Genomic DNA, 9,858 nt, shown 5'->3' with positions numbered 1-9,858 from the left:
ATGCCACATTCATATTTGGAATATGGCACAGGGGTGATTGGATGAAAGAGAGATTTGGTTCAACCCAATCTATAGTCGGGTGGTAAGTGAAAGTCCCTGACTTGGTTTACATTTTTCTATGTTAATATAAACTATTTTCCTATCGTAATTTATGAGAGTTTTACTAGTTATCATGTTGAAATTATGACTAATTTGTTATGGTCTCTATTCTAGTTATATGCTAGTCATATACTTGGTTATATGATGTGTTCTAGCTATGACTCTTGTTCATGATTTGTTAAGCTATTGGATGGTTGACAAATGCATGGAATAAAAGTGTCGTTGCGACTATCTTGAGAGGGCATTGAGCCTTCTTGGTGATTCTCAGATGAAATTCAGAAGTTTATGATCAGATATGCATTCATGACCTTTAGCATGCATGTTTACCATGTGTTTGACAAAATTCCTGTTGTGTACTAGGCATGTCTTGGTCAAGATCTTGTTCAAGTTTGAATATTTGGCATTGTTGTCATCTTAATCATGATTCTGGAAAGCTATAGGCAGTTCTTGGTAGTGGTCTGGAGGCTTGCTTGAAAAAGTGGCATAGGTCTTGCAAACACATGCAATTAACTAAGAAATTTGGGTCATAACTGCATGTAGGTAGGCTTACGGGTGCGGTTGGAGTCTCATAACTGCACACACAATGTATCAAGGGTGTGGTTGGGGAGTAAACCTAGTGAAAAAGAGTTATGGCTTAGGGATTGATCACTTGGGGTGGTTTTCAAGCTCTTGAGTAGTCTGTAGTCTCTAAGGGATGTCAATTTGTTTCCAGTTTGTAGGCCCCACTTCCATAACTGAGACTTGGAGGTCGGGTCATATCATAATGACACTCAGCTCATGTTTACCCTAGAGAGATTGTAAAAGTGGGTAAATGTGGGAGGAAGTGTTACATTTCTAATGATTTTATATAACATTTATAAAGTTTTGGCCATACTCTCTAAAAATATCTGGGGATTTTTAAGTTAATATAAATTTATCCTATAAGGTTTAGGTGAACCAATATTTTTTTTGTAAGCTTGGGAGGACTACATCTTCATCATGTCCAATATATCACCCCGATCGGGGCAGGGACTTGAACCAACGACTTCATATCAAAGAGTGTCTTAACAGAGCACCCGATCTCCGTCTATCCAAGACCCTATGGACTTGGGTGAATCAATTTTAAGAAAAATGGAAATTTGTAATTTTTTTTGGAAAAGACATAAAAAATTAACCCATCGATGGATATTAAGTAGATGTACTCGCCAATGGGCCGACCAAATTGTGATAATACATGGTGCTCACTACATACCAGCGAGGTTGGTACTTCGTACTCCGCCTTAGTTATTTGGCACACATATTCTATTCAAAATGCACACAACGACAAACTTTCATGAACATAGAAATCAAACACTTTGTTAAAGCATGCGAGTAATCTGGAAGCAACTCAGGTCATTTTTCTGAATTTGCTTGTTTGTCAGTTTATTTTGAAGTAAAATAAGTTTCATATATGCCTAAAGACATGTTGAGTGTTTTGACACTTCCATCAGAAATTCCTCAGGAAACAAGCATGAAGACTGCAGAGCCTCTCTACACTCTCAATGACAATGGTGCTTTTGATTTCTCAAAGCTTCTTGAGAAGCCAAGGCCTCTAAATATTGAGCATCAGAGATATTTTGATGAAAGTTCTCTCAGTGAACTTTCTACAATGTCTCCGTACCTGCATTCTAGTTATGCAAACACACACTTTGAAGGTATGCTTTCACTAGGCATACTATCCTTTACGGACATAACTCGATCAACTCATACTTCCTTTGAACCACATCCTATGATTGTTGATTCTTGGGATACTTTGTGACGATCATTAGTATATTTTAGAGGGAAACGAGTAGGAACCATTTCTCTGGTTCCATTATCATTCCCGTAGAGATGTAATGTTGCTACTTGTTTTTTAGCATATGATGATTTTACAAACAAATTTTAATGGTCCAATGACAATTTTATTCCATAGGTTGTCCAGTTTTCAATGCAAAATTATTGTTCCTGGAAGCATGCCATTGCCTTCCAGGTTCTGTAGCAATGTGATGGTGAACTAATTAATGTGATTCCACCTTTTGTCAATAAAATGTACATAAATATCATATCAAAAGGTCCCTTTAAATTCATGTAACCATATTTCTATCAAAACATATGAATGCATTGTTGATTGAAAAATTCTATAACCAACCTGGATGCAAGAACTAGAATAATAACTAAACACCGTAGGCACATAATATGTGTTTTGTTCTATCGTGGCATCATATTTCTTCCACATCCATAAGAAACAACGACCAACCAAAAGATATCTCAATAAGAAATATTGTTGGTGCAGTTAGGACAAACGCACAAGGAGAACATTGAATTTAGCTTTGGACATAACAATACCAAAATACCAATAATTTCTTTATTTTTATGTTCGATTGTCATGAGGTTGCCATGTGATATGCCTTGAGCAAGGTGTTAACGCGACTGCAATAGGTTTTGATGGAATCAACCCTTGAATTTGCATTTGGTCATGCATTTTCTTTGCTTCATCTACGAAACCACCTGCTAAAAGGCTACTTATCAACCTTTGAAAACCATTCACATTCAAGGCTTGAGAATTCTTTTGCAAAAGGCCAAACATATATGTTGCTTTTTCTTGCATACCTGCCCTAGCATACATTTCCCAGAGGCTTACAATAACTTTTGAGGGAACTTCTATTTTAGATATCTCATCAAAAAGTTGTTTTGCCACCTCAACCAACCCTAACTTACCAATCCAATCAATTAAAACATATGATGTTTCAACTCCTAGTCTGAAGCCATCCTTTTCAAGGTTCAATAGCAAGATTAATGCCTTTCCAAGTAATTTTATTATTATTTTATATACATATATCATGACAAATATACATTTATCATCTGGCTTATGGCTAGCTTTTATTATATTTTCAAAAATAACTCTAGCTTGTTTTAGGCCACTTGCACGAGCATAAGCCTCCAAGAGTATAGTACAGGGGTTGCGATTCGGCATACCGCTAGGAAAATGCATACATTTGAACAACCTTTGGCCACCATCAGCATTGCTTTAACAAGCAAAAGACTTCAGCAATCCCTTGTACACTTCTTTGCCTACAATAATATTCTTGGATTCCATCTCTCTTATCAAAGACACTCTTGCTTCAGGCAATCTTGTTCTCACATAAGCCATGACCATTGAGCCATATGCTTTATGGTCCATCTTAAGAACTGATAACTTCATCTCTCTTAATTTCATATTTTCTGATATAATTGGATCATATTTTTTGCCTTCTACCAAGAGTTTGTTCAACTATTTCCTGGTCAAAATTTTGACTGATTTTAAGTAGGTTCGTTTACTAATCTTTTTCTAATAGAATATTCTCATCATTTGTCTCAATGGGCTATTGAGTTAAATGGAAATTAATTAGAATAGTTGTTCTCTTCCTGATTCAGAAACAAAGAAATGAATGTTTGTTCAAAAACATTATCTTGATGGAAGTTTTAGCTAGCGTGATGACACAGGTTAAGGTTCAGGTCCAAAGGGCCGAAATCGAGATGGTACACCTGCACCAACTCTTGGAAATTTTGGGTGGTGCAACTTGCACCATGAGCAGGGAACCCCTAATGAATCACAAGTTCATTATGTCCACTCCCACAAGTCTAAATACCATCCCCAACATGTGTTGCCCGCAGTGGCATGACTACTAAACTATTTTATGCAGGTAAGGTCACCAATGAGATTTGGAAATTTTGATTGTGGCTTTAATGGTATTTTGTGCTTGGCTTGACAAGTTGTTGGATTGCTAGGCCTTTAGACACTATGCTTGTGGCAGTTGTTCCATGCAACCTGCCCTTTTTAATAAAATATTAAAATGTCTTATACATACTTTGATCATACTTTTAGTTAAAGGAAACATTTTATTCAACAAAAACCAACCTCTATTTCACTATTTTATGTTATTTGCTTCTAAAACTGTTAATATATTTGGCTAACAACATAGTGGCAAGAAAATGGTGGTGGCTTTTTTCCCTTTTTATTAGTCCAAGTACTAAAATGATTGAAAACAACCAAGTTAGTTAACATTTACATTCACTAGGCTAGACTTCAATTTAGGGTTGAAAATTGGTTTTTTTTTTTACATATGGTTTTAGGATGCTAAGCACTGAAAGAAATCAAAGTTAGTTAACATTTCCATTGACTAGATCAGACTTTAAAATATGGTTAATTTTTTTTCTTAACATATAGTTTTGGGATGCTAAGCACTTAAATTTTGTTGTAAATATGTATTTCTTGAAATTAAAAATTGTCTGATTTATCATTTCTGTTTATTCCATTTACCTTTTTTACTTATTTGAGGTCCAAAAGTTTTAACTAGGGATAAGTAATTGCACCCAAAGAAGCAACATACATTATATAGCCTAGGTGAGAGCAAGGGAAATCCATCAACTGTCCAAAATTATGTGTGCATGCGTACCTCTGTATGTCCCTGTATATTGTATCTAGACAGTGCGTTGGGTACATTGAACACAAACAATGGTGTAATCTATCTAAACTTAGATCTAATATGCCCTTTAAGAATGAAATCTGGAGCGATGTTTCTAACATTGGTAAGGATCCGGAAAACCAAAAAATAAGAAAAATTGTGAAAACATTGGTAAAAATTGGACAACATCTGCAAAATTAAGATACCACCAAAATATCAGTAAAAATTAGCAAACATCGCCAAAAAATCATAAAATTAGGATAAAATCACAATAAAATTAGGATGCTTGCAACACTAATTTGGAGTACACACATGGTCAATTTATCATATAATGACACCTAAGATATACAACTTGAAGCTTCAAAACCTCAAGGTGTTGCATAACAAACACTGGTTTACAGGTTTGTGCTGGTTACAAGTTCAATTGCGCCAAGAGAAATAACTTGTAATGTACTCTTACAACTCCAGGTGGATAATATGTTGAGTGCATACTTGCCAAAACTAAAATGAAAAAAAATCAGCATCGAACCTCTAATGTCAAGAAAAGGGAAAAAGAACAGATAATCTAAATAAACTAGGGTAGATACATCTTAAGCTTAGATTTTTTAAGCACCTAGAGGTTTTCCCCTTTATCCCTCTTTTGGGTGCTTTAGAGATCCGAGGAAACTCTTTAACACATTGTGAAAGAAAATTGGTCTATGCTGCTTACAAGTTGAATTCACATGGTGAAACCCAGGATGTAACTCAAGGCACATATCAGACCCGGGTTTGGTTTGTGATAGTTTCAAGTTCAATCTCACAAAAAGATAGCCCCAACATTGGTTTTAATCACCTCAGAGATTACATCAAGTCTTCAAGATGTTGTTCTCTTTTTCTACATGTTAGTTACTCAAATACTTAATTAGGTATGTCATTGTTCTATTTTTCTATGACCTAATCACCCATATATAGTTAGATGTGTTGAATGATTATAACATAGATAAAGCACTGTAAGTATGAGACACCACCTTATCTAGTTTTGGCTTCTCTGTAAGCTTCAAACAAGTTCAAAGTTCAAACATCAAAACTAGACATACCAAATTATGAATCTATTATGCGAGAGAGGAAAGAAAGAACTACATGGGATTTGAGCATATTCAAAAACGAACTTCAAAATCTAGCATGATTGCATGCTCTAATTGGGAAAACATCTAAGCTTAATAGCTAAATCTATGGCGAATATTGTTAATATCTAACTAGATAAGGAGAAAAAGCAAGAAAATACATTACCAGTTCTAAATTCAGGATTGAGCCTCTTAGTTGAAATTCACTTATAAGGTATCTTCAAAGGCTGGAGGCATATTTATAAAGCAATTTGTGCATGGATTTTGACGGGATGGATCATGCAATATTAAAATCAAATTCATGATGCTTTGAACCAAAAGGCGATTTCAAAGTTTCATACATGTTTCCCATGGAGCCTATTCTGATTGTACACTTTTAAATTTTTACCATTCTCTTGAAGAAATGTGATTACAAGTCTCTTTGGAAGAAATTTTTAGTTTCATTTTTCGTTGATGTTTCCATTGTTATTCTGGCTCAAGATACTAGAGGAAAATTTTACAGATGGGTATGCATTTTTTACTACATAATATTTAAAGATCTCTGAGTTTTTCATAATGTCTAGATATTTCTTCTTAAGTTCTAAAAGATAATTGTTTTGTGCATTTATCATAATATGTCAATGAAAAGGATGTCAAGTGCGACTCAGGTGGGACAAAGTTGGTACAAAATGGTTAAGGTTACTAAAATAGAGACATTCCAAACTTTATTGATCTAGTTAAACTTATGTCCTTACTACTATTAAGGGGTTGTTATTGGTCCTCTTCCTTCACGGGGATGGAATTCTTGCTTCGTCCTTGTTGGTCCTTTCTCCTTGCTACCCTTTGAGGAGTCATTATTGTTTCTTTGTCTTCTTGTGGATAGGATTCCTACTTTGGTGGTGGTTGATGAAATTTAGTTTGATTGTTGATTTTTGTAGCATTCATCAATCATATATGTTTAGATTTAAGAGCTAATTGGTATTTTACAGTTGTGACAACTAGAAGTTTCAATGATGAATATTTTTTTCTTCTTCTTTAAATTATGGCTGAGTTTGATGACTATTATTGATTGAGTTTAAATCATGTATCTGATTCCTTGCCACACTTTCAGGTAATTGTGAGGGACTTTACTCCAAGTGCTTTGACATTTTTGATCAATGGTGAACTTGATAGTAAATAATTTACTCTTGAATACTCTTCGACTTTAGGCATGGGAGAAACAGATAGATCATTTCACATTAGGAGAAGGGGTCATATTTGCTAGTTTCAAAGTACTTCATGACCTAGTTCGCAATACCGATACTATGATTGTAGATTTTCGAGATAGTGCAAAAGGGGGAGTTGCTCCTCTTGATTCCAGATTTTGGTGGATCATCCTATTACATGCATTAGCATACACAAAGTCTACTTGAGATCATTCACTAGTAGATATGCCTAATTATCAATGAGGAATGAGGCTTATACTAACATTATGCTTTTCAGAGGGATTTAACATGTTTCCCACACTCCTTTGTGCTGATGGTTGCTGTATGGTTGACCGCTTCAAAGAAAACATGCATTGACAACTAGAATTCAATACTTGGCATATGAATCGATTATTACCAGTCGTCAACGATCCCTACAGTTTAGTTCTCAAATTTATACCAAGGCCTATTATTTACAAAGATTCTTTGTTACCCTGTTCTCAAACTATGGCAATGGCTCTTCTTATGAAACAAAAGCCTCCTTTTATATCCTTCCTTTGAATCACATAATCACAAAATTAGGGGTCGAGGTTGATGCTAATTTGAAGGTCAGAGGTCATACTTCTGATCCTTGTTACCACCGTGCAATTTTATGTGATGTCCTCGATTGCTCTTATACCTAACCGTTGATTGGTGTCAACAAAGGTCGAGGTCAAGATTTGGTATGATTTCTTTGTCGTAGGTGTCACACACCCTCTTCCTAGGTCAACCCAAGCTGCCGACCAGCCAGGGTAAACATGCGATGAGAGAGGCTGTTATAAGTGATTCAACTTCCTTGGTGACCTTAAGGAAATGGAATTGATGGAACATATCAAACAAATCCATCCACATTAGCAACAAAACCCTCAGGAGACATGTCAGCCACTCAGACATCATGTCCCTGAGTCCCACTTATGATTTAATTCTTTTAGCCCTTGGTCGCTTTCATGCTATAGGAAACCAAAGTTGCTCTCACAGGCCTATGTTCCAGCGCCCCTGGAATTTTTCCAGCAGACCTGTGCCAGCGTCCCCGAGATTTGAGCCACTTTTATAGCCCAGAATCCCGACCTCTGCCCATAATTTGTTATAACCTTCAGAATCCATAAAAAACATGATGAAAATATAAACAAATAAAAAAACATCCTTAGGACTAAGCTTGAGGATCCCCAACTGGGATTGACATTCTGTCAAACACTTGGCATCAATGCAACATACAGGTCTAACATACAAGACATAGCATAAATGATTGAAAGAGCTTATCAAATATAACCAAAAGGATCACCTCCTTCTCCATTGAACTATTATATCATCAATTAGGTGTTGCATCCATCCATTTAACAATTACAAGTAAATACATGAAATGACCATGACATGAACCAGTCAATTTCCATGCTTATAACCAACATAAAACCATATAAATATCAGAGATATGACAACCATTAAATCCACATGTAAACCAGTGCAAAAGTAAGAGAACTTAGATTTTACTAATCATAGGCAAATCTGACCAGGTTCGGGACTTCCACGTACCACCCTACCATAGACATGGCCGAACTAAATCTCTCTTTCAGCTAGTCACCCCTGTGCCATATTACAAGCATGGATGTGGGATCTCACAAAACAACCAATCCATGGACAACCAAGGGAATCCAGAGGCTAAACCACCTCCACCCTCATCAAATTGTGATCACACCAAAACGATGCTCCAATCACAACCAAAAAAAACTTGTAACGCCATCAGGAATCCATCACTATCCTTGAGGAATTTTCTACCTCCTTGTCTCTCAAGATTTACCGCAATCCAATCCCGGATCACTAGGCCCTAAAATGAGATCAGTCTCTCAGGATTTAACGCAACCCAAATGTGGATCATTATGCCCTAAAATGAGACTTCTCCCTTAGGCTTTACAATGTATCCCACAAAAACCGATCAAGGGATTCCTAGGCCTTTGGGAATGAAATTCAAGAGCACCTCCGCCCCAAATTCCAAAATCCATCTGGCAAAACCAAAGATCAAAACCAAGATAAACATCCCCCATACCATGGCATCCAGAAAAAGACAAGGCTAGGTTGAAAACCACTGCCATAACCCAACAAAACCATGCCACTGACATCAAGAGAACCATACACCAACATGCAAAGCCCTGTACGCCCAAACTAGCTAGGAAATCACAGATGCAAAAGGTTACCTGCGAGTATTATTGTTGAAGTTGCTTAATCCTGCTTTCCTTCCTTGATCCTTGCTTTCCTTCCTTTCCTTTCCTTGCTTTTCCTTCCTTGATCCAAAACTAGAGTGCTCCAAGAAAACTTTAAGTGACCAAGAGTGAGAGAGAGAGAGAATAATGAGAGAGCTCCAAAATTGAACTAACAAAAGGTTACCAACTGATCCTCAGAAGCCTTTTTATGAATGAGGCCTCTAATTTCTTCATTTTCCATTATTTTCCTTCAATTTCCTCCTCACATGCAACCTGTGACCTTTCACCTTACTTTTCTCCTAATTTCCTTTATTTTCATAAATAAATGTGCCAAAAATACCTTTTTGCCTTTTAATGCCTTTGCCTTAGCCTTTCCAATTTTCCTTAGCCAAAGCACACATCCAGTGATGCCCATTAGGATATCTTTGTCCAACATTCGGCTTGGAATAAGTGTCCCTTACTTGTGGTCTTATTTTTCCTGTATTTACTTTATTACATGGAATTTTCACCAGGGATGTTACAGAACCCTCCCCCTTGGGGAACACGGTCCTCGATGTTGAACCACACCAAGACCTCAGAAGAACTACTGAAAAACAAACATAATGCCCATGGATCTTTATAACTTAGCTCGTTGTAGTATTTACAATGAAAGACCTGCTCAAAAGAAAAACATCATGACAACATGACAATATAACAACCATAGTAACATGACACCCATACCACTTATTGGAGCTTTATAACTTAGCTCATGGAAGTATTTACATCCATATACATATACATACATATACCAAAACATTGGTAAAACTTATGCCAAACA

The 9,858-nt window shown here is 36.3% G+C and overlaps 1 pseudogene; it reads left to right on the top strand.

Annotated features, from left to right (window-relative positions):
• The first annotated feature begins 1,540 nt into the window (after positions 1-1,540).
• Positions 1,541-7,185, top strand: LOC149158837 (putative alkaline/neutral invertase B pseudogene; annotated as a pseudogene).
• Positions 7,186-9,858: the final 2,673 nt, after the last annotated feature.

Source organism: Pinus tabuliformis, chromosome 5_2 (genome assembly GCF_031772625.1).
Source record: "Pinus tabuliformis cultivar Carrire ecotype Pingquan chromosome 5_2, CPIR1, whole genome shotgun sequence".
Classification (NCBI taxonomy): domain Eukaryota; kingdom Viridiplantae; phylum Streptophyta; class Pinopsida; order Pinales; family Pinaceae; genus Pinus; species Pinus tabuliformis.
Note: the sequence above shows the minus strand (reverse complement) of the source record. Positions and strands in the feature narration are given on the sequence as shown.